Here is a 27309-nt window from a genome sequence, read left to right as displayed (position 1 = left end):
TCAGGACTCTAACCAGTGTTGTTCAATCTTTTCAACTTCATGTTTCAAGCTCTCGCAAGTTTCCTCTAAATAAATTTCGGGACGAAATTTCTTGAAGTAGGGGAGACTGTGACACCTGTGTCACTTCAGCCATCAAACAAATACCAAACCAATGAAATATTGTATTTCATACTTGGGATCTGTATAAACATGTGTATCATTTTGCACATATCAACTCTTGTTCAATTTCGGGCTCTAAATCGCTTTTCTAGAAGGTTATACGCGCACTGATGCGTAAATATAACCAGTTTAATGCAAAAAACACTCCGGAATAGTGACATAGGCTTAACATACCTTAAATAACCTTTACATAACTTAGAAATAAGTTTTGGAAGGTTTGGTATGCCGAAATCAAGTTAATTCGCTTATAGGGACTAAAATTGACAAACTACGAAAGTATGCCGATTTGAACTGTAACGAACATTCCGGAACATGCCCATAAGTTAAACACACCCTAAATATCCTTTACATATCTTAGAAATAGGCTTTGAGGGGTTCGGTGTGCTAAAATAAACTTTTGGGTCATTCAGGGACTAAAAGCATCAAAAAGTGCATAAGTTTGCATTTTCGCGCATATCTTACGTTCTGAATACATCCGGACATCCAAAAATTTATGTAATCATTAAAATATTATGTTTTAGTGATTGGCTTGTCAAAAATCCATTCGTCGCGCAATTTGGATCGTTTTTGCGTCTGTTACGACTTCCGTCGTAATTAACCGAACAACGCAACCGTACGGCCAAACGAACCGACATCCGACATATTTTTGAGCATATTTCAAGTTCCCTATACTTTAACTTCATTTTAGAGCCTTAAAATGGGGTTAACGGGGCTTAAACGTGTCAAAACGCATCAAAAACCAAGTTTGGAGGTGCAGGGGCCTGTTCTGCCAAATTCTGAAAGTTTCTGCCAGCAAATAGGGTCCTTACGGACCGTATGGAGTTGCTTACGCTCCGTAAGCCTCTCCCAGGTCAGAAAACTTTATTTTATTAAAACCCAGCTGCTCCCATGGTTTTGCACATAGTTTCTTTGATTCTATGGACTGGTTTTGGGTGCCCCTAGTATCACAAAACCTTGTGCCCACTTGTACGCTCAAGATTAAAGCACGGGAATCAAGAAACGATCCTAACGGTGCTAGAAATCCTATAAATACCCCCACCCTTCTCACCCCCAACTTACTTGAATTCTGAGATTTTCTCTAAGTTGGAGTGGTTATCACTTCATACCTGAGAAATACTTGGAATTCAATCTTGCGGGGACCTTCTGTAAGTATTCTTTCGCGTTTTTCGTTCGTTTTAGCGTTAAAGTCAAACTGCGTTTGACTTTCTGCTTTGACCAGTTTTTGGTCAACGCGAAGTTCGTTTGAACTTCATAACGTGAGCGTAATCACGATGGTTATAGTCCCTAGTGACTACACCTACTGATTACCACGTTATCTAGGCTCAGTGACGAGTCGTAGTTTCGGCCAAAATGCGTTTTCTTGCGTATTTTGTAACCAAACTACTCTAGGGTATCAAAACCGTTTGTTTTGATACCAAACCTGTTTTCTAACTTTACTAAACATGTTCTAGCATGTTTAGCTCGTCGCTTTTAGATTTGTGCTTGTTTAGGGTCGTAAAGGTAAGCGATCTAATCAATCGCTTATACTTTCGAACCCGACCCATTTGGTCGATCATTAGGATCCGACCAAACACTTTAGGTGACCATAGTTGTATAGGGAATAACCTTCCGAGGTTATACCTTATGGTCACGTCGTTTAAGTAGTTGTATGATAAGTAGTTCTTATGCCTTAGGTAAATTACCAAAATGCCCTTTTTGCACCAAAATTTATTTAAAGCATATGTAACCTAAATTTTGACATCTAAACTAATTAGGTAACTATATTAGACATGTTAAGGCATATTTTACTTGTCATAGGACTAGTTAAGCGGTCCGAACGCGTTTTACGCGAACGACGCGTTAAAGTAGCATAAGCTACCTAAACGGGTCGTAATGGGTCGTAAGCACTTAGGTTAGGTTTCATTCTAGTATGTGGGCTTTGATTAACCATATCATATGAGTTCCAATACTCATTTGGTTTACGAAACCTCATACTATCCAATCCCCCGATTTAGGTCCGGTTATTTATGTAGTTATCTATATAGGGTGCCGTTTGATTTCCGTGATCCCTCTAGCTTTGCTTGGTTGTTGTTCAAGACTTCTAAGCACCCTCAGGTGAGTACATAGACCCCTCTTTTACTGTTTTCCAAACATTTTGGGGTGAAACACATGTGCCTACTTGTTACTTTCATGCTTTTCATGTTTTCATATCATATACTTGCTATTTTCATTAGTACACTATTAGTACACGATTTCATTATGTTTTGCTATGTATGTTTACTTAACATGCTAGCACATTGTTTTACATCACATTTCTTTTGCTATGTATGTTTACTTAATATGCTAGCACATTGTTTTCACTACTTTTTCTGCTATGTATGTTTACTGAGCATGCTAGCACATTGATTTACATGACGTTTCTACTTTGTATGTTTACTTAGCATACTTAGTACATTTGATTTACATTTACCTTTTTCATGCTATGTATGTTCATTTAGTCCATACTTAGTACATTCACATCACATCACATGCTTACATTCGGTAAAACATTTGGTTTGTTTAAACGGTTCTTTTACTACATTCATTAACATTAGCTACGCCGCTCGGTAGTAAGTAATGGTACCATAGGACTTGACAAATCCCGTTCCTGACATCCTAGGTTTGTTTGGGTGTAAGGAATGACTGAATGCGTGAACATTTTCACTTTGATAACCTTTACTCTAAGGTTATCCTGCTGTCTCAAGGCTTGAATGTATTGCGTTTAACATACCGCATAAGTGTTTATATCAGTATAGCATGCACATCCACAAAACATAACATTGATTTAAACTGAGTTTTACTTTAATACTTTGTTTTGTGCATTTTCACCTATGGTTTAGTTGATACATTTTTCACTTGCCATACATGACTTTTTGTTTACACGTTTCATGATAACATTTGACATAGACATTTTTGACAAGGTTTTTACTATGACATTTGACAAATGGTTTAGACATGGGCAATTTACATTGGTGGTTTGTTTGGGTAAGTGATTTGAGTAACGAGACGTGTGTAATGTGATACAAGCATGGTGGATACGCCGCTGGTACTTCCTATATATAAGTGCTTGTATTATATTACATGTCGTAGCGTTATTTAAATCATTCAATTTGGACTTATACATTTTTACACAAATAACATATTTTTCACAAGACATTGTTTTACAAAACAGTTTGATTTATACAAATTCATTTTACTAGGTTATTCATTTAACCTTACATTATTCTTTTAAATATACATATCTATCATCGCTTTTCAAATGATTTATAAAACAAAACATTTTACAAGGATCATGACTGACTTTTGTTAAACAACTTTTTCTAAACTTATAAGTCATGAATCCTAAATCAATAAAACCTATGTACTCGCCAACATTTTTATGCTGATGTATTTTCACATGTGTTTCAGGTACTATATTTGATGATAATTTTGATACATGCTCACATAGGATTGGACGAGGCCTTAGTGACATTAAAAGATGCAAGACTAGTTAAATTTTGTATTACTTCTTTGTTTGTTAAGACGTTGTAACTCTTTTAAATCAATAAGACAACATTTTTATTTTTCCATGTGTTATGAAACAATGATTCTGTTACAACACTCCCCGACGATTCCGCCACGTTTTGTTGTTTTACGTGGTCGGGGTGTGACACATCATGTGCGCAATACTGTTTTAACATAACCTAGAAAGTTTCAGATCTAAAAACGGATTAAAACTTGATCAATTTGACAATTTTCAGTTCGAGATGATGATGTCAGCATAATTCCGCACGGAACTAGGGGGTAATTTTGCTTCAAAAGTTAATTCCGTTCGAAAGTTAACACGGAATTAGTTAATTCCGTTCCAAAGTTGTAACTCCGTTTGAGTAATTCCACGCGGAATTAGTGATTCCACTTGAAAGTCTTGATTCCGTTTGATAATTCCGCACGGAATTACAATTCTGTTTGAAAGAGTGTTGATTTCGAACGAAATTAGGATAATTTCGTTTCAAAAGCTAATTTCGTTTGGGTAATTTCGCTCGAAAGTGATAATCTCGTTTGGACTGGGTAATTTCGTTTGAAAGGAATCTCGTTTGAAAGGAATCTCGTTTGAAAGTAATTCCGTTTAAACTATCTGATTTTTGTGAACTTTGAAAAACCGAAACATGGAAGAGGAATTTTATAACGCCTTTGCTACCCCGATTACTGTTACTCAGCAGACAATGTTGGAAAATGAAACAGGGACTATGCAAAAACCGCCTAAGTTCATGAACATTGAGGAGTATAAAGGTTGGGAAGGACGTTGTTCAAGCAAATTATTTGGATGCTTGGGAATGTGTTGAAACGAAATATGTTAGACCATTGAATGATGACGAAGAGGAAATTGCAATTAAAGATAGGAGTGCTGATGATAGAAAGAAATACAAAAATGAAAAAATGATGTTAAGTCTACTACAACAAGCTGTGAAAGAAGATATCTTGGTTTTATTGCAACATAATGGAAGTGCTTATTCGATTTGGAAAGCTTTAAAATCAAAGTTTGTTGGAAGTCAAGAAATGGTTAAAAACAAAAAGTCACTTTTGAAGAAGGAGTTTGATCTGTTTCGTAGTTTGAAAAATGAAAGCACAAAGCAAATTATTGAAAGATATTGCAATTTGTTAATGAACATGAAGAGATTGAGCATCACTAAAGATAATGAGGAGTTGATTGAAAAGCTAGCTGATGCTTTGCCATATGAGACTTGGGGTACATATCTCATGATGGTGAGGAACAAGAAAGGTTTTAGCAATCTGACATTGAGCAAGTTCATTGAAAAAATTGAAGCTCAAGAGATGGAGCAAAGAAAGATTTCAAGAATGAAAGATTTTGATGGTGAACAAGACATTGGGCTTTATTACAAAGCAGGGTTGAATGACAAAACCACCAACATGTCACCAAAGGTTGAGACAGCATTCAATGCAAAGAGTTCATCAGGAAGTTCATCCAAAGGATCAAACAGCAACACAAGTTTTTCATTATATCCATCTTTTGATCCGAATATTTCAGCAACCAAGAATGGCAAGAAGCTACAATGCAACATTGTATTGAATCTTGAAAATGATCAGGAATATTCTGAAAAAATTGCTAAAAGCCATATGTCTTTGTTGGGAACTGTTTTAGAGTCCTATGGAAGCTTAGTGGCAGGACGGATCGGGAATCCAATGCTTAAAAAGAGGATTACGATCAAATAGATGCTGAGGAGATGGAATTAATGGATATAAAATGGTGTTTGGTGAGTGTGTTAAGAAGAGCAGAAAAGTTTAAACAAATTACGGGAATAGATGATTTACGTATGCAAATGTTTCTACTTTAGGCTTTGATAAATCTAAAGTCACTTGTTTTCGTTGCAGGGAAAAAGGACACTTCAAGAGAGAGTGCAAGAATCGCGAAGCAAGTGGAGCTCAAAATCCCTTTGGAAATAATGATTACTATCGGAAATCGATTTATCATCAAGTTGCTCAACAGCCACATCAACAACAAATGCAAACTGATCATGGCAGGAAGGAGATTGAAGAATCATCAAAGAGAGCATGTTTGGTGAATCAAGAAAATTTCAGCTGGGACAAATATATTTCAGCCGACAACAAAGCATGCCTAATCAATCAAGATGATGAAAAGTTGCCAGAAGGTTTTAGCTGGGCAAATTTCAATTGGGATGATTATGATCCAAACAAAGCTTCAAATCACAAAGCTTTTGTTGCTCGAGTTGAAGAAGACAGTGATGATCATAATGAGTATTATGCAAAAAGGATGGAAAAGCATTTGAAAATGATGGAATAAAGTGATAGTGAAGATGAGAAAGCTAAAAAGAAAAAAAAAGAAAGTTAAAACACCAGTTAGTAGTGATGATGAAGAGGTTCCAGTGGTGAAGAGAAAAGTGAAAGAAGTTCCAGCTTTCAAGATTGATGAAGAAGCTGATCCAAGGAAGAGTCCGGTGATTTGTGAAAACTGTGAAGCTGTAAAGAAATAAAACAGTACGTTGATTCACAACTTGAACATATTGAAGGAGTCCTATGATGTACTGAACAAAGCTATGAATCAATACAATGAATCCAGTGATGAACAGGCAACAACAATGAAGACACTTCAAGGAGCGTTCATGACAAAGCAGAAAGTTGTGAACAATTATATAGAGAAGTGTGCTGTTCTGGAACAAAAATTGGAAACTCAAAGAATTGAAACAGAAAGAGTAAATCGTTTGTTAAAAAGTTATTCATGTACTTCTTATGTCATTGACAGGATTTATCCAATTGTTGAAGGCATGAAGGCATTTGAGGATGATGAAGTAACTAAAGAACAGAAGGTTTCTAAAGAAAAGACTCCTGAAAAGAAGAAAGAAAAGAAGAAGGATACTAAAGTAAAAACATCTGGTAAGAAACAAGGTGTCAGTTACAACAAGTGTCCACCCCCGCTTGAAAATGGATATTCTCCGAGAAATCCAAATTCAGAAAGAGTCAAAAAGGCAACAAACTTACAGTGGGAGTCGGAGTTTTCAGTTAGCCTGCCAGAAAATATTGATGTCACATTTACATCGTCTGACACTGATCAACAATCTCAATTGATGAAGAAAGTGGTGGATCATGTGTTAGATAACGATGAAACAGAGGAATCAAAGTTGGAGTCTATGTCAGAGTCAAAGTCTGAGTCAGACTCGTCAAGTACAAAAGTCAAACAGGGCAAAAGAGTTTATAATAAAGAATTCATGTTATCAAAATCTAATTTGAATGATGAAACATTCAAAGTAGCTTATACTCTAAATGATTCTGACAAATTATATTCTGATGAGGAATTTCCAATAAGAGGTGTCAAATCTGAAATGATAAAAAAGGTTTTCAAACTAACAGAAATTAATATTTCTGAAATAAAAAATGTAACTCTTTCTGAAAAACCTAAAAAATACACCTCAAGAGTTCAACAAAGAGAAAACAAGAAAAAGGGTTACAGTTCTGGTTCTTGTTTTCAAAAGAAACCAAACCATAATGGTAATTTCAAAAAGAAAGGACTTGATTTTATTCCACCAGAAAATCATAAAAATGAGAAAATTTATAAACCAAAAACTGTATTTGTATCAGGTGCAAGCTCAGAAGAAGAAATGAAAAGTTCATTTTGGAAGCAGACAAATAGAGAGTTTCTTGCTAAGAAGAAGCAAGAGGAAATGAAAAATGAAGCTGTGCAAAAGAAAGAAACGAGAACCTGTTTCCAATGCAACACAACCGGTCACATTGCCAAGGATTGTTCCAAGGCAATTCAATCAAAACAGGGAGTTTCTCGTAAAATGAAAGAAAAGATGGTCGAAAATGAACCACCAACCAAACCGTTTATTGTTTTCAAGAACTCAAAGTTTGAGGTTGGTGAATGTTCAAAAAGGTTTTATAAAAGAAGAGCTAACCTTGACAATCAGAAATGGGTTGTTAAGAAATCTGATGATAGTTCTAGCAATGATTCTGATTCATCAAAATCAGAGGAGCTATCTTCTGGCGATGAATCTGATTCCACAAAGTCAGAGGGGCCACAAGTTGATTCAAAATGTGAAAAATCAGTACCTCCAATGGATGATGCAAATTTTCCACCATTGAGGGCTGAAAATTTTAAACAAAAAGTTGAAAAAGTTGAGATTTCAAATCAATTCTTTTCTGAAAAGAAAGAATTCGATGTTGAAAAGGCCTTTAACCCCAAAGTGAAGCACATTTTCGAAAAAATGATTGATGTGAAGGCAAAAGGGGTTAAGGAATTCTACGAGAAGAAGATGAACGGTAAGAAACCGAGTGTTGGTAACTCGGTATCACCCAAGGCTGGTCAGGCTTGGGTGGATATATTCTTTATTGAAAAACCTGACTTGCCGGAGCTCCCAGGTTGGTAAGAGTGGAGCAGGAATCAGGATCATTCTTTGTATCAAGTCTGACTGGTCTGATCTACAAGTGGTAAATCAGGGACATTTTGATTTTCTACAAATGGTATGTTTGGTTTGTGAACCTACAAATGGTTGAAAACAATGTGATGAAATGAACCCTGAACCTACAAGTGGTAAAAATCAACAAAACTTATTTTCCGGAAAAACCATTTTGATTAAAATAAACTTAAGTGTTTTGAAATCATAATGGGAAAATAGTTTGTTGTAAGGGGGAGTTCTGATTGTTTATGCCAAGTGGATGGCGAATTGAAGCAACTCAACAGTTGTCAGTTTCTTGTACAGTTTGTTTTCAAGTTTCTTTAAATGTTTTTGAATTTTAGGGGGAGTAAAAAATTTCAGAAAATCCAAAAACATTAGAAAATTGAAAAAGCCAGAAATATGATAAAATTCAAAAATTGAGTTTTGTTGTGAAAAAAAAAGGAAATGATAGTACATCAGTGGACTATCACAACATGCTAAAGAATTGGAAAGTCAAAATGTGATCAACAATCTCACTATGGATGTGCCAGTAGGTTTTTGCACATTCAGTAAATTGTTTTCGAGATATAAACCTATATATCAAACTTACTTATATCGTGGGGAACATCTCTTGGATATATGGGTAACCCCCGAAATCTTGTTTGAAAGGTCCCTCTTTCTGAGATACTAGGTCTTTATACTCAGTGATATCTGGGGTATTATCCCGGGACTTCTGATTTTGCGGAAGCAATGGCCTAGTCCCCAACAATACTTTGCATTTGCTTGAAATATAGCATCCCCCTCAGTACAAAAAATGATGAAACATTGAAAAATGCTAATCATGTGCCGTTGAAAAAAAGATTCTCTAAAGGGAACACACCAAAAGTCGAGCCGTCATCTCTCTGCTGAACGGAAGTTCTGACCTGAGCTCTCACGGTTTCGCATTTAACCCTTTACAGATATCATCTAGGTATACTCACCTGTAAGACTGAATATTGGGATCTGGATATGGGACACGCAAATAAGTTTAAGTGCTTAAAACACTAATAATCTCGTATCTCGAAACAATTGAACTTTGTGTGAAAATTTAAGTGGATCAGTATACTGACAATCTAGGTGAATTGTTTAGAACTTAAAATGTTTAAAGCTTAACGGTGTTAGTGATCTGTCTCAAAACTGATATGATCCTCTTTCACAAACTCACAAAAATATTTTCTGTAAATATTTCTTTACTGCATTTCTTTAAAGTCAAAAATCCAAAAAGATTTTAGTTTATTTTAGCATAAAATTTTGAAAAATCCAAAAAGATTTTTGACAACTGGTGTTGAAGAGCTAATTTTCAAAATTCCAAGTGCTAAACATGATGAACATTAATTTGAGGGGGAGTTTTGTTTTAAACGAGTAAAATTTTGGAAGATTTTATCTACAAGTGATCATCAGAAGCTTTTATTTGATAAATCATTCTATATCTACAATTGGTTCATCAGAGTTTAAATTTGTTAAATCATTCTCTATTTTGTCTTCTACAAGTGGTAGACAGGAAGCATAAATTTGTCAAATGTTAACATTTGTGAAATTTATTGTGTGGTAGAGATTGTGCAGGTATAAAATCTGAGAAGAGCTAGGTTTCGATTCCTGAGGATTCTGTATTTAGAGAAAGCCAGGTTTCAATCCTGACCAGAAAAGAGAGTCAGGTGACGATCTTGAACCTGTGGAAGCCAGACTGCGATCCCAGCTTATCAAAAGGGGGAGTCTGTAGATGTTAAGAGCCAGGTTATGATTCTGGAAGTCTGATATTCACACAAGTTGCTGATGCTGATGAACTTAAGGAATCAAGAGATATGATCAAAAGAATTAGAAGACTTGAGAGCCAGCTTGCGATCCTGATTCACTAAAGATCCGAGGGTAGATTATTTGTTCGAAGGAAGTCTGTTGGTGCTGATAGAGAAGAGAAGGGAGAGATTTGAGGATGCTTTACAATGTCAGGTACTTCAGAAAAGAGCCCAAAAGACTGATAAAGACAGAAGATGTTGAAGACTCGAAACTTAAGACTCGTCAACATTCGAGGGGGAGTCTGTTAGTGCATGCGTTTGTCGACTTCGTCTTGTATCGAGTCTTGTACTAAGATTGTTAGATCAGGGCATGTAGTTCGAGATAATAGGTAATTCCGCTTGAAAGGGTAATTCCGCTTGAATTGATCATGTATGTAATTCCGCTTGGAATCTAATTTCGCTTGGAACATTCTCAAGCGGAATTAGATGCTTATAAATACTCTTCAAACGAAATCAGTTGTAACAATTCAGGTTTCAGTGATGAACTGTTGCCGAAGTGTCGTCTCGCTGTAAATTGTCATCAAATCAATCAAAACGACAGTTAATGAGTATATCTTGATGAATTGACCTCAATACGACTGTTTCCGCCTTTCGTATTGAGCATATACTCTTCTGAACGACTCGTTCGGGTCAGTAATCGATCCTACAAACTGTTTACCAACAAAAGAGGTCTTAACATTGAACGAATTGTCGTCCGATCAGACTACCATCCGATCGGATTATCGCTCGAGCATGTGACATATAGACTTCAACACTTAAACAATTTTTCAACATGTTCAATGCACAAGCGTTGCCACCAGATTGAACAACCGTTCGATCGAGAGACAACCTGATGTGAACTTGTTCTCATTGAGTGTTCAACCTACCGGATATGTGACATCTGTGCTTGTAATCATTGTAAACAATTCAGTTATCAATGAAATAAAGTTATTTGATCCCAATGTTTGTTTGTTTATGTTTAATGTTTTTCATGTTTTGGTTTTTATCCAATTTCAAACTCTATATCGCTTTCTGGAGAATTATACGCAAACTGGTGTGTAAACGCAATCAGTTTAACACGAAAAATACTCCAGAACATCAATTTGTGCTTAACATACCTTAAATAACCTTTACATAACTTGGAAATAAGTTTTGAAGGCTTTGGTATGGCAAAATTTAGTTAATTCGCTTACAGGGACTAAAATTGACAAACTGCGAAAGTATGCCGATTTGAACTGTAACAAACATTTCGGAACATGATCATAAGTTAAAAACACCCTAAATATCCTTTACATAGCTTAGAAATAGGCTTTGAGGGGTTCGGTGTGCTAAAATAAACTTTATGCTCATTCAGGGACTAAAAGCGTCAAAAAGTGCATAAGTTTGCATTTTCGCGCATAACTTACGTTCTGAATACTTCCGGACATCCAAAAATTTATGCAAGCATTAAAATATTTTATTTTAATGTTTGGAATGAGAAAAAGCCATTCGTCGCGCAATTTGGATCGTTTTTCGCGCTTATGCGCATGCCGTCGTAATTAAGCAAACATCGCGATCGTACGGCCAAATGAACTGACATCAAAAATATTTTTGGGCATGTTTTGAGTTCCCTACACTTTAACTTCATTTTAGAGCCTTGAAATGAGGTTAATGGGGCTTAAACGTGCCAAAAATGGGCCAAAATGCATGTTTCTGAAGTTCAGGGACTAAAACTGTCATTTCTGAATAGTCAGCCAGGCGGGCCACGTAAGTCTCTATGTGTATCTTACGCGGGCCGTGTGAGAGGCCTAGTAATAGAAAACCATTTTCTAAAACAGCAGCTGGTATTCAGTGAATTTGGACATGCTTTTGATCAATCTAGGGGCAAATTTTGATGGTTTTCTAGCACCTCTAGTATTACAAAACAATGGGCACAAGTGGAGGGTCTAGATCGAAGCTCGTTTCCCGATAAACGATCCTAACGGTTCTAGAAATCCTATAAATACCCCCCACCCTTTTCCTTCATTCCTCACTTGAATTCTAAGATTTTCTCTAAGTTGGAGTGGTTATCACTTCATAACTGAGAACAACAACAACAACAACAACAACAACAACCATACCCAGTATATCCCACAAATAGCAAAGCTACTCATAGGGTCTGGGGAGGGTGGGATGTAGACAGACCTTGCCTCTATCCCTAGGGATAGAGAGGCTGCTTCCAGAAGAGACCCTCAGCTCCAAAACGAACAACAAACCAACACATCAAGTTAAAGAATATAGAAAAATAGAATATAGATAAAAGAAGTCACCTATACTAAGAAAGGGATCTAAGTGACACAGTATAATGTAAATAATGTATAATAGCATACAATATCATTCGGGCATATACATAAGAAGTCAATCACCGGTAAAGTCACTTAAAGAAAAAGAAAAACCTACGTCCCTAAAAAACACCTAAGACCTTACTGCAATATCCTCTAGAAGTCCTTAACCCTAATTCTACACCTCCACAAAGTCCTATCTTGGACGATGTCCTCAGAAAGATGCAACTCTAGTAAATCATGCCTAATCTGCTCTTCCCATGTCAGTTTGGGTCTGCCTCTTCCTCTCCTCCCCTCCACAGTAAGAGTTTCCACTACTCTAACTGGTGCTGTCGTTTGCCTCCGCTTCACATGCCCAAACCATCTCAATCTCCCCTCCCTAATCTTGTCCGATATACTAGCCACTCCTAATCTCTCCCTAAAAACCTCATTTCTTATCCGATCCAACCTCGTGTGTCCACACATCCACCTCAGCATCCTCATCTCTGCTACCTCCATCTTGCGTGCCTGCGTCTTCTTGATAGCCCAACAGTCTGTTCCATATAGCATAGCTGGCCTAACTGCTACCCTGTAAAATTTCCCCTTTAGTTTAGTTGGGAACCTCCCATCGCACAATACTCCCCTGGCTGCCCTCCATCTACACCAGCCAGCCTGTATGCGATGGGTAACATCACTATCAATGTCACCATCCCTTTGTACAAACGAGCCCAAATATTTAAATTTAGTTGCATGCGGGACCAATTGATCCTCAATGGTGATTTGGATGTCACTGTCATCGGCTACACCACTGAAATCACAGTGGAGATACTCAGTCTTAGATCGACTAATCCTTAGGCCCTTGCCCTCTAAAGCGACTCGCCACTCCTCTACCCTCGCGTTCAGGCACTGTTTGGTTTCTGCAATCAAGACAATATCGTCTGCAAAAAGCATGCACCACGGAACTGTCTCCTGAATCAACTTGGACAACTCATCCAAGACCACCGCAAAAAGAAAAGGGCTCAATGCAGACCCTTGGTGGAGTCCTACCTCCATAGGAAAGAAGTTTGTATCCCCTACAGGCGTGCGAACACTAGTTTCCGTTCTATCGTAAGTGTCCTTAATTATGTCTATATACTTCCTAGGTAGCCCTCGACCCTCCAAACTATCCCAAATCAGTTGCCGTGGGACAGTGTCATATGCCTTTTCAAGGTCAATGAACACCATATGTAAATCTTACTTCTTCGCTCTATTTTTTTCCATCAATCTCCTTAGAATATGTATCGCTTCTGTAGTTGACCTCCCTTTCATGAATCCTAATTGGTTTACTGAAACATGTGTTTCTCTTCTAATTCTAGTTTCAATTACCCTCTCCCAGAGCTTCATAGTGTGACTTAGCAGTTTGATTCCTCTGTAGTTCCCACAACATTGAGCATCTCCTTTATTCTTGTATAGAGGCACCACGACACTACTCCTCAATACTTGGAATTCAATCTTGCGGGGACCTTCTGTAAGTATTCTTTTGCGTTTTTCATTCGTTTTAGCGTTAAAGTCAAATTGTGTTTGACTTTCTGCATTGACCAGTTTATGGTCAACGCGAAGTTCGTTTGAACTTCATAACGTGAGCGTAATCACGATGGTTATAGTCCCTAGTGACTATACCTACTGATTACCACGTTATCTAGGCTCAGTGACGAGTCGTAGTTTCGGCCAAAATGCGTTTTCTTGCGTATTTTGTAACCAAACTACTCTAGGGTATTAAAACCGTTTGTCTTAATGCCAAATCTGTTTTCTAACTTTACTAAACATGATCTAGCATGTTTAGCTCGTCGCTTTTAGAATTGTGCTTGTCTAGGGTCGTAAAGGTAAGAGATCTAAACAATCGCTTATGCTTTCGAACCCGACCCATTTGGTTGATCTTTAGGATCCGACCAAACACTTTAGGTGACCATAGTTGTATAGGGAATAACCTTCCGAGGTTATACCTTATGGTCACATCGTTTAAGTAGTTGTATGATAAGTAGTTCTTATGCCTTAGGAAAATTACCAAAATACCCTTTTTGCGCCAAAATTCATTTTAAGCCTATGTAACATAACTTTTGACATATAAACTGATTTGGCAACAATACTAAGCATGTTAAGGCATATCTTGCTTGTCATAGGACTAGTTAGGCATTCCGAACGCGTTTTACGCAGACGACGCGTTAAAGTAGCATAAGCTACCTAAACGGGTCGTAATGGGTTAAAAGCACTTAGGATAAGTTTCGTTTTAGTATGTAGGCTTTGTTAAACCATACTACATAAGTTCCCATACTTATTTGGTTTACGAACCCTCGTAGTACCCGATCCTCCGAATAGGTCCGTTTATTAATGTAGATACCTATATAGGTGCCGTTTGATTCCGTGATCTTCTAGCTTTGCTTGGTGGTCATCCTAAGACTTCTAAGCAATCTCAAGTGAGTACATAGTCCCCTCTTTTATTGTTTTCCAAACGTTTTGGGGTGAAACACATGTGCCTACTTGTTACTTTCGTGCTTTTCATGTTTTCATATCATATACTTGCTATGTTCATTAGTACATTATTAGTACATGATTTCATTATGTTTTTGCTATGTATGTTCATTGTGTGCATACTTAGTACATCGTTTTACATGACATTTCACACTCTGTATGTTCATCATACTTAGTGCATTTTTTACATCACATGCTATGTATGTTCATCATGCTTAGTACATTTTCATCACATGCTTACATTTTGGGTATGACATTTGGTTTGTTTAAATGGGACCATATACATTCATTAACTTTGATCACGCCGCTCGTTAGTAGGTAATGGTACCATAGGAATTGACAACTCCCGTTCCTGACATCCTAGGTATGTTTGGATGGAAGGAATGACCGAATTCGATTAAACATAACACAGATAGACCTTTAATTTGTTTAAAGGTTTATCACCACAGTTGCAAGGCTTGGATGTATGCATTTTCACAATACCGCATAAATGTTTGTATTCAGGATAGCATGCATTTTCCACAAAACATAACATTGATTTAAACCACGTTTTACTTCAATACATTGTTTTGTGCATTTTTTTACCTATGGTTTAGTTGATACATATTTCACTTGCCATACATGACATTTTGTTTACACATTACATGATAGATATTTGACATAGACATTTTGATATTGATATACACATTTCTTGGACAACATTTTGACATGGCTTTCACAAAGACATTTGACAAATGGTTTAGACATGGGCAATTTGCATGGATGGTTTGTTTGGGTAAGTGATTTAAGTAACGAGACGTGTGTAATGTGATACAAGCATGGTGGATACGCCGCTGGTACTTCCTATATATAAGTGCTTGTATTGTATTACATGTTGTAGCGTTATTTGAATCATTCAATTTGGATTTATACATTTTTATCAATAACATATTTTCACAAGACCTTGTTTTACAAAACACTTTATTTTATACAACTTATTTTACCTGGTTATTCATTTAACCACACATATTTCTTTTTATTTATACATAACATCTGATTTTATCGCTTTTCAAATGGTTTACAAAACAAAACAATTTACAAGGTTCATGACTAAATTTTCTTAAACATTTTTCTTAAACTTAAGTCATGAATCCTATTTTCACAAAACCTATGTATCTCACAGGCATTTTTATGCTGACGTACCTATTTTCACATGTGTTTCAGGAGTTAATGCATAGGACGTTCGTGACACGCTAGGGTGGACTTGGGCCTTAGTGACGATAAAATGCAACTAGACTAGTTAAAACTTGTTATGTACTCTTTGTTTCAGTTGTTTTAAGACAATGTAATTCGTTTGTTTGATCAATAAAATATAACTTTGTATGCCATGGTTGTGAAACAATAATTCTGTTACAACACTCCCCGACGTTTCCGCCATGATTTGATGTTTTACGTGGTCGGGGTGTGACAGAAGAGTTGGTATCAGAGCTAATGGTTATAGGGAATTAGGTTATTAGTAATACTTTGACATAGACTATAACCTTTCTAGGACCCCAACACAAGTTGTCTTATGTTTAGATCTTAAAACATGCATTTCACATATCCTTAGGTGATCGCCAAAACAAGAACCCAAATTTTCTAAAACGATTTTTGAAAAACAATCTTTTGTTTTCAAATGATTTATTATATGGTTTTGAACCCTTTTTGATTTTTTCAATTTGATTTTGAAACTTTATCATTTATTTTTGAATGATTCTTTTGGCCTTGTGCCTTCCAAGTTTTCAAAATCTCGTCAAAGTTTTGGGTTCTAAATAGTGTGTACACGTGCAAACTGGAAGGGTGAATGCCTGTACCCTGGGTTTTCTGTCTAAGGCTAGAGTATTCGTACAAATCCACATAATCGGACCAGTCACTCTTACCTGGGAACTCTTGGGGTGAGTGTTCACTTATAGGCGAGCATGTCTTCGCTAAGCATTATTTTTGGACCCATTTACTTTGATTAGTCATTGTGTGTCGTTTGTTTTTGTGACACGGACAAATGACCACCATCCTTGCTTTGTTGATTTTGTTTCATCTCATTCTTTTCATCTAATCATCTCACTCGTTTCCTCTCATGTTTTCCTCTTTTTAGCATGCCTCCTCGACGTGAAAACCCGTTATCTAATGCCGAAATGGCAGATATTCTGGCACAGCACATGGCTGCCGCACTCCCAAACATTATCGCTCAAATGAACCAAGCCAACAACAATCAGAATGCTCCTTGTAACTTCAAGAGCTTCAATTCGGCTAAACCACTCAAGTTCAGTGGTACTGAGGGGGCAACTGGGCTCCTTCAATGGTTTGAGAGCATTGAGAGTACATTTCGTAATGTTCTGTGTCCTGAGAACCGGAAGGTCGAGTTCGCTTCTAGCGTATTTCAGAAGAGGGCTTTGACATGGTGGAACAGGGTTATGAGAGATCGTGGTGCTGAAGTTGCTTTAGCACAAACATGGGTTGAACTGAGAACTCTTATGATGAGGGAGTTTTGTCCTCGTCATGAGCTGCGAAAATTGGAGAGGGAATTTGATGATCTGAAATAGGTTAGTGGTGAGCACAGGGCGTATACTGATAGGTACGAAGAGCTAAGCTTATTATGCCCAACAATGGTCACCCCACTCGATAAGGCTATCGAGAGATACATCGATGGTCTACCTGACCCCATACAAGACATCGTTACTGGTAATAATCCTACCACTGTCCGTCAGGCAATCGAGTTAGCTGCGATGTTGACTGAGTCACAGATTCGAAAGGGTATGTTGCACAGAAAGGGTGACAAGAAGGGTAAGAAACAGGAGTCTGACAAAGGGGATAGCAAGAAAGGTAAAAACAAGAAGGGGAAGGATTCTGGTTCCTCAAAGGGCTCTAGGAAGCGAAAGGCTTCCCAGAATTTTGCCATCACTGCCCAACAGAACCAGGCAGCTCCCAATCAGCCAGCGCAGCCTCCAGCAAAGAAGCGATATGAAGGGAATGCACCTTTGTGCAATAGGTGCAATAGTCACCATCTACAGCAACTCCCGTGTCGTTTCTGTACCAACTGTGGGAAGTCAGGTCATCTTGCAGAGGTTTATCGTTCTGCTCGAAATCAGGTTGCTCGAAATCCAGCTCAGCAGGTAGCTCAACTACCTGTTCAACAGCAAGCACAAGTTGCACGACCTCACTTTCCTCATGGTTCGTGCTTTAATTGTGGAGACCTGACCCATTATCGAAACCAGTGTCCAAGGCTGGTTAATGCAATTCAGAATCAAGCTCCAGCTCGAGGTCGAGCATTTAATATGAATGCTGTTGAGGCGCAAGCAGACAATGAGGTGGTGAACGGTACATTCTTTTTTAATAATCAACCTGCGTCTGTTCTTTTTGATTCAGGGGCCGATAAGAGTTTCGTGTCATTATCTTTTGAGCCATTGCTTCGCATGTCTAGAACGAAACTAGGTAAGCCTTTGACAGTAGAAGTTGCTAATGGAGAACCCGTTGTTCTTGATTCTGTTCTTCGCAACTGCCAATTGAACCTTAACGACCATCTTTTTCCCATTGACCTCACGCCTATTCAACTTGGAAGCTTCGACATTATTGTGGGTATGGATTGGTTAGCCAAGCATCGCACAGAGGTAGTTTGTTTTGAGAAGATCGTTCGTGTGCCGCTTTCGTCAAGTGAGATACTACAGGTTCGTGGTGAAAAACATATTAGTAGCCTCAAGCTTATATCCTGTTTTCAAGCTCGGAAGTATCTGCGAAAGAACTATGTGGCCTTCTTGGCACATGTTACAGCAGATAAGGGCCAAGGTAAATCTATTCAAGATATCCCTGTCGTTCGAGATTATCCGGAGCTGTTTCCTGAAGAGTTACCTGGTCTACCTCCTGCACGCCAAGTCGAGTTCCGTATTGACCTCGTACCTAGTGCAAATCCTATTGCCAGAGCTCCATATCGTCTTGCACCGTCTGAGATGCAAGAATTGTCTAAGCAGCTTCAGGAGCTTTCTGATAAAGGTTTTATCCGTCCTAGCTTTTCAGCTTGGGGTGCTCCCATTCTTTTTGTCAAGAAGAAGGATGGATCCTTCAGAATATGCATCGATTATCGTGAGCTGAACAAGCTTACCATCAAGAACCCCGCATTGATGATCTCTTTGACCAGTTACAGGGTGCTACTTGTTTTTCGAAGATCGATCTTCGTTCTGGGTATCATCAACTTCGTGTGCATGAAGAGGATATTCCCAAGACAGCATTCCGCACTCGATATGGGCATTATGAGTTCACAGTCATGCCATTCGGTTTGACCAATGCTCCTGCTGTTTTTATGGACTTAATGAATAGGGTCTGCAAGCCTTATTTAGATAAGTTCATCATCATTTTTATCGATGATATCTTGGTTTATTCTAAGACGCGAGCTGATCATGAGCAACATCTTCGTCTTACTCTGGAACTCCTAAAGAAAGAGCAACTTTTTGCCAAATTCTCCAAGTGTGAATTTTGGCTCAAGGAAGTTCAATTTTGGGGACACATTGTCAACGAACAAGGTATTCATGTAGATCTCTCCAAGATCAGTGCGATTAAGGATTGGGGTATGCCTACTACTCCAACCGAGGTTCGTTCTTTTCTTGGTCTTGCGGGTTATTACCGCCGATTCATTGAAAACTTCTTGAAAATTGCAGTTCCTCTAACTGCTCTAACTCAGAAGAACAAACCCTTTGAATGGTGTTCTAAGCAAGAAGAAGCATTTCAGACCTTGAAACAGAAGCTTTGTAATGCACCTATTCTGACTTTGCCTGAGGGCAATGATGATTTCGTCGTTTACTGTGATGCATCGAAATTGGGCCTTGGCTATGTTCTGATGCAAAGGAATAAAGTCATAGCCTAAGCATCCAGGCAATTGAAGGTGCATGAGCAAAACTACACCACTCATGATCTTGAGTTGGGTGCAGTTGTCTTCGCTCTCAAAATCTGGAGACATTATTTGTACGGCACAAAATGCGTGGTTTTCACTGACCACAAAAGTCTTCAGCATATCTTCAATCAGAGAGAGCTTAACATGAGGCAAAGACATTGGGTAGAACTCCTAAACGACTATTTGCGAAATTCGCTACCACCCTGGTAAAGCGAATGTTGTGGCTGACGCATTGAGTCGTAAGGAACGTACTAAACTTCATTGCGTTCGTGTTCAATCTGATATTCAAGCTCGATCTGATATCCAAGCACGCATTTCTCAGGCTCAACATGCTTGTGTTTCACAAGACTTGATGAGTAAGGAATTACCCTATCACATTAAGCCTGATCTCGTGCTGAAAGATGATGGATCGTATTATTTCATGGACCGTTTGTGGGTCCCAAGCCAAGATGATCTTCGCACTTTGCTTATGGATGAAGCCCATAAGTCTCGTTATTCTATTCATCCTAGCTCAGACAAGATGTATAAGGATCTTCGTACTCAGTATTGGTGGCCTGGTATGAAGAAAGACATTGCCTTGTACGTTTCAAAGTGCCTTACTTGCCTTAAGGTTAAGGCTGAACACCAACATCCTTATGGTCTTTTGGAACAACCAGAAATCCCAGTTTGGAAATGGGAAAGCATTGCTATGGATCTCATTACCAAACTTCCGCGCACAAAGAAAGGTCATGATGCCATCTGGGTAGTTGTTGATCGTCTTATTAAGTCAGCGCATTTCTTGCCAATCCGTGAGGATTTTTCTGCTGAAAGACTGGCCAAAATCTACGTGGATGAAATTGTATCTCGACATGGTGTTCCTTTGAACATTATTTCTGATAGGGATGCTCGCTTCTCTTCTCGATTTTGGAGAACCATGCAATCTGCTATGGGGACCCAACTCAATCTGAGCACAGCATATCATCCACAAACAGATTGCCAAACTGAAAGAACTATCTAGACTTTGGAGGATATGCTTAGAGCTTGTGTGATCGATTTTGGTGGTAGTTGGGATTCACATCTTCCATTGATTGAATTCTCCTACAACAACAGTTATCACTCCAGCATCAACATGGCTCCTTTCGAGGCTCTCTATGGTTGAAAATGTCGTTCCCCAGTCTGCTGGAATGAAATAGGTGAGCCTCAGCTTACTGGACCTGACCTCATTCTAAAGACGACTGACAAGGTTAAGAAAGTTCGTGATAACCTACAGACAGCTCGAAGCCGTCAAAAGAGTTACGCGGACCGACGACGCAAGCCCTTGGAATTCCAGGTCGGTGATCGTGTATTACTTAAGGTCTCACCTTGGAAAGGTGTGATCAGATTTGGAAAGACAGGAAAACTTGCACCTAGACACGTTGGACCATTCAAGATCGTCGAAAGAATCGGCAAGGTAGCCTACAGACTTGAATTACCTCCCGAACTTGGAAATGTTCATCAACTTTCCACGTATCCAATCTCAAAAAGTGTCTAGCTGATGAGAACCTCCACATACCACTTGACGAAATCCGTGTTGATAAAACACTACATTTTATTGAGAAACCTGTGGAAATTATGGATCGTGAAGTCAAATGGCTTAAACGCAAGCGCATTCCGTTGGTTAAAGTTCGCTGGGAATCTAAACGTGGACCTGAGTTTACTTGGGAACGTGAAGATCAAATGAAGGCGAAGTATCCACATCTATTCCCACGAGTCTCCTCTAAACAAATTTCGGGACGAAATTTCCACAAGTAGGGGAGACTGTGACATCTGTGCTTGTAATCATTGTAAACAATTCAGTTATCAATGAAATAAAGTTATTTGATCCCAATGTTTGTTTGTTTATGTTTAATGTTTTTCATGTTTTGCTTTTTTATCCAATTTCAAACTCTATATCGTTTTCTAGAGAATTATACGCAAACTGGTGCGTAAACGCAATCAGTTTAACGCGACAAATACTCTGGAACATCGATTTATGCTTAACATACCTTAAATAACCTTTACATAACTTGGAAATAAGTTTTGAAGGCTTTGGTATGGCAAAATTAAGTTAATTCGCTTACAGGGACTAAAATTGACAAACTGCGAAAGTATGCCGATTTGAACTGTAACAAACATTCCGGAACATGATCATAAGTTAAACACACCCTAAATATCATTTAAATAGCTTAGAAATAGGCTTTGAGGGGTTCGGTGTGCTAAAATAAACTTTATGCTCATTCAGGGACTAAAAGCGTCAAAAAGTGCATAAGTTTGCATTTTCGCGCATAACTTACATTCTGAATACTTCCGGACATCCAAAAATTTATGCAAACATTAAAATATTTTATTTTAATGGTTAGCATGAGAAAAATCCATTCGTCGCGCAATTTGGATCGTTTTTCGCGCTTATGCGCATTCCGTCGTAATTAAGCAAACATCGCGATCGTACGGCCAAATGAACCGACATCCAAAATAATTTTGGGCATGTTTTGATTCCCTACACTTTAACTTCATTTAGAGCCTTGAAATGAGGTTTAACGGGGCTTAAACGTGCCAAAAATGGGCCAAAATGCATGTTTCTGAAGTTCAGGGACTAAAACTGTCATTTCTGAATAGTCAGCCAGGCGGGCCGCGTAAGTCTCTATGTGTATCTTACGCGGTCCGTGTAAGAGGCCCAGTAATAGAAAACCATTTTCTAAAACAGCAGCTGGTATTCAGTGAATTTGGACATGCTTTTGATCAATCTAGGGGCAAATTTTGATGGTTTTCTAGCACCCCTAGTATTACAAAACAATGGGCACAAGTGGAGGGTCTAGATCGAAGCTCGTTTCCCGATAAACGATCCTAACGGTTCTAGAAATCCTATAAATACCCCCCACCCTTTTCCTTCATTCCTCACTTGAATTCTGAGATTTTCTCTAAGTTAGAGTGGTTATCACTTCATACCTGAGAAATACTTGGAATTCAATCTTGCGGGGACCTTCTGTAAGTATTCTTTCGCGTTTTTCATTCGTTTAAGCGTTAAAGTCAAACTGTGTTTGACTTTCTGCATTGACCAGTTTATGGTCAACGCGAAGTTCGTTTGAACTTCACAACGTGAGCTTAATCACGATGGTTATAGTCCCTAGTGACTATACCTACTGATTACCACGTTATCTAGGCTCAGTGACGAGTCGTAGTTTCGGCCAAAATGCATTTTCTCGTGTATTTTGTAACCAAACTACTCTAGGGTATTAAAACCGTTTGTTTTAATACCAAATCTGTTTTCTAACTTTACTAAACATGATCTAGCATGTTTAGCTCGTCGCTTTTAGAATTGTGCTTGTCTAGGGTCGTAAAGGTAAGAGATCTAAACAATCGCTTATGCTTTCGAACCCGACCCATTTGGTCGATCTTTAGGATCCGACCAAACACTTTAGGTGACCATAGTTGTATAGGGAATAACCTTCCGAGGTTATACCTTATGGTCACATCGTTTAAGTAGTTGTATGATAAGTAGTTCTTATGCCTTAAGAAAATTACCAAAATACACTTTTTGCGCCAAAATTCATTTTAAGCCTATGTAACATAACTTTTGACATATAAACTGATTTGGTAACAATTTTAAACATGTTAAGGCATATCTTGCTTGTCATAGGACTAGTTAGGCATTCGAACGCGTTTTACGCGGACGACGCGTTAAAGTAGCATAAGCTACCTAAACGGGTCGTAATGGGTTAAAAGCACTTAGGATAAGTTTCGTTTTAGTATGTAGGCTTTGTTAAACCATACTACATAAGTTCCCATACTTATTTGGTTTACGAACCCTCGTACTACCCGATCCTCCGAATAGGTCCGTTTATTAATGTAGATACCTATATAGGTGCCGTTTGATTCCGTGATCTTCTAGCTTTGCTTGGTGGTCATCCTAAGACTTCTAAGCAATCTCAAGTGAGTACATAGTCCCCTCTTTTATTGTTTTCCAAACGTTTTGGGGTGAAACACATGTGCCTACTTGTTACTTTCGTGCTTTTCATGTTTTCATATCATATACTTGCTATGTTCATTAGTACATTATTAGTACATGATTTCATTATGTTTTTGCTATGTATGTTCATTGTGTGCAAACTTAGTACATCGTTTTAGATGACATTTCACACTATGTATGTTCATCATACTTAGTGCATTTGTTTTACATCACATGCTATGTATGTTCATCATGCTTAGTACATTTTCATCACATGCTTACATTTTGGGTATGACATTTGGTTTGTTTAAATGGGATCATATACATTCATTAACTTTGATCACGCCGCTCGTTAGTAGGTAATGGTACCATAGGAATTGACAACTCCCGTTCCTGACATCCTAGGTATGTTTGGATGGAAGGAATGACCGAATCCGATTAAACATAACACATATAGACCTTTAATTTGTTTAAAGGTTTATCACCGCAGTCGCAAGGCTTGGATGTATGCATTTTCACAATACCGCATAAATGTTTGTATTCAGGATAGCATGCATTTTACATAAAACATAACATTGATTTAAACCACGTTTTACTTCAATACATTGTTTTGTGCATTTTTTTACCTATGGTTTAGTTGATACATATTTCACTTGCCATACATGACATTTTGTTTACACATTACATGATAGATATTTGACATAGACATTTTGATATTGATATACACATTTCTTGGACAACATTTTGACATAAACATTTTGACATGTTTTTCACAAAGACATTTGACAAATGGTTTAGACATGGGCAATTTACATGGATGGTTTGTTTGGGTAAGTGATTTAAGTAACGAGACATGTGTAATGTGATACAAGCATGGTGGATACGCCGCTGGTACTTCCTATATATAAGTGCTTGTATTGTATTACATGTCGTAGCGTTATTTAAATCATTCAATTTGGATTTATACATTTTTACCAATAACATATTTTCACAAGACCTTGTTTTACAAAACAGTTTATTTTATACAACTTATTTTACCTGGTTATTCATTTAACCACAGATATTTCTTTTTATTTATACATATCATCTGATTTTATCGCTTTTCAAATGGTTTACAAAACAAAACAATTTACAAGGTTCATGACTAAATTTTCTTAAACATTTTTCTTAAACTTAAGTCATGAATCCTATTTTCACAAAACCTATGTATCTCACAGGCATTTTTATGCTGACGTACCTATTTTCACATGTGTTTCAGGAGCTAATGCATAGGACGTTCGTGACACGCTAGGGTGGACTTGGGCCTTAGTAACGATAAAATGGAACTAGACTAGTTAAAACTTGTTATGTACTCTTTGTTTCAGTTGTTTTAAGACAATGTAACTCGTTTGTTTGATCAATAAAATATAACTTTGTATGCCATTGTTGTGAAACAATAATTCTGTTACAACACTCCCCGACGTTTCCGCCACGATTTGATGTTTTACGTGGTCGGGGTGTGACAGGATAGTCGCTCGATTGAACGGTTGTTCGATCGATCGACCTGAAGGATAGAAACACTTCTGTGTTTTCAAATGCTACAACAAAAACTTCAAAATTCAAACCATCATACACAAACACATCCTTCTCAAAGGAAGAAACAATCCACTCGAAAGGTCACCCAATCGGATGACCAACCGAGCGGGCTAACACTCGAACGACCGGCTGTCCGATCAGACTACTATCCGATCGAACTGTTGTTCGACCCACTTGCACCCTGCATCGTTCTACGCGTTGCTTATCGTTATGCTATCAATCTGTTCAGGCTAACCCTACTCTCTAAGCGCTCCCTTCAATCCATTCAATCGCGGTGAGTATACTCGAACCCTTTTTGCTTTCGCACTTTTGGGTGTTACATATGTTACCTATATTCAAATCACATCAATCACACAACGCAACACTATTTAAACGCTAATCGTTACTGCATGTTATACGTGACTTAATGAATGCTTATTTGTTATGTTTACACATGGAATGCTATCTACCTGCCTTAGCAACGGTAGTACTATTTGTTTGGACTCAGCACCTGTTCACTCAGGGGTTGTTAAGGACTATTAAATACATGGGTCACAGTGGTGATCATGCATTACGAACTACTTTGGGCAGTCAACCCGCAGTCATTGGTATCGATAGGTTCATGTCGATAACTAACATGCCTCATTTTACACTGTGTACGTGCTGGTTATGCGTAACGATTTCGAACTCTATTATATCTATCAAACTTGTATGCTCACCTTTACACTATGTGTATTGACTTTTACTTTAACGTATGTGACAGGTGCTTAGGATGCTTATTTGCTTTGCTTGCTGTGAAATCGAGGCTAGGAAAGCTCTCGAAACCACTAAAGAATTGTCTGTATTATGAAATCTGAGTTGTCAGAACAGAACAATTTGACTAGATTTTATCTGTAATAATTAAGTTATCCTTTATGACATGGTATGCGGCATGTTGTTTAAATAATCGGTTAATTATAGTTGTTATGGAAACTTCTAGACAATCTGTTTCACTTAGTGTCGCGCCCCGATGATTCCGCCATCGGTTGGGGTGTGACGTTTTGTAATAACACGGCTCGAGTTGCTTGGTTGTCATGAAAAATGCTTTTCAAGGCAGTCCAAGTATAACATATGGTGGAATCGGGTCATATAATAGTTCTCAAAAGGTCATTAGAGATGGTGCCAAAGATCCAATGAAGGAGTATGGCATCCATACGATCCTAGACATCATCGGTTTCAGCCTTGGGTTTTTCTTTGTTGGGTTTTTCTTTGTCCAAATCAGATGAGGCAGCAGCGAGACTGTCCTTTTTTACGAGGAGAGAGGTGTTGAAGGACTTGGTACGCACGGTAGTGTATCTTGAATAATTCCGCCCAGGATGAGTATTGGCTAGTTTCCATCTCGAGGGTAACTTGAATGAAGGTTTTGATGTTTGAGACGGTGATAGCGGGGTGGGTTTTTAGGTCCATGGTGGCAGAGAAAGGTGGTTGGCCGGTGAGAAAATGAAGAAGAACAGGGATAGGATCAAAAGAATTAGGGAAGGAGGTGTGATACCATGTAAGAATATGAGAGATATTTGATGTACCTACATTCCATAATTCTCGACAATTATTGTAAGACCCGACTTTAAACAAAGTAGAACAAGGTCATTAATGACAATGAAACGAGTCAAATTTACTACTCAAAACAAGGATCACAGGATTTCCCAAAATGACAATAAGAAAGTAAAAAACATCCTTTCTAGAACATTACATACGTAAATTACAAAACGACCATCAAAACGTCATACAAAAGAAACGACAAGGTTTCATCGACTTATAAAGTCAAACATTTACATACTACACACGACCATGACTGTTTTTCTACAAAAGTATTTAACTCGTTTAGTCGAGTATCATCGTGGAAGCGCTTGTGATGGTGTGTTCATTCCAAGCTTGACTCCATCTAATACAAACACTTACCTACAACCATACCACACAAATTAGTTATTTTAAAATTTAACTACCATAGAATTCAACCTTCCATCAAACGTGATAGTAATCCTATTATTAACATTCGTCCAATCATACTTTCTAACGGGCTTCGATGTCAAATCCTTTCTATCTTCTATATCCGGTTCGACACCAATTCTCTATTTCATTCACATGTCATTTTACTTGCTCGATCGGTATACATGGAATCGACTTCTACGTATTTTCCTTTACAAATACAAGATTAAATACTTATCATAAAATTGTAACATAAAGACAATGCATTACTATAAATTTGTAAGAA

Source organism: Helianthus annuus, chromosome 6 (assembly GCF_002127325.2).
Source record: "Helianthus annuus cultivar XRQ/B chromosome 6, HanXRQr2.0-SUNRISE, whole genome shotgun sequence".
Classification (NCBI taxonomy): domain Eukaryota; kingdom Viridiplantae; phylum Streptophyta; class Magnoliopsida; order Asterales; family Asteraceae; genus Helianthus; species Helianthus annuus.
This window is presented reverse-complemented; position numbering follows the sequence as displayed.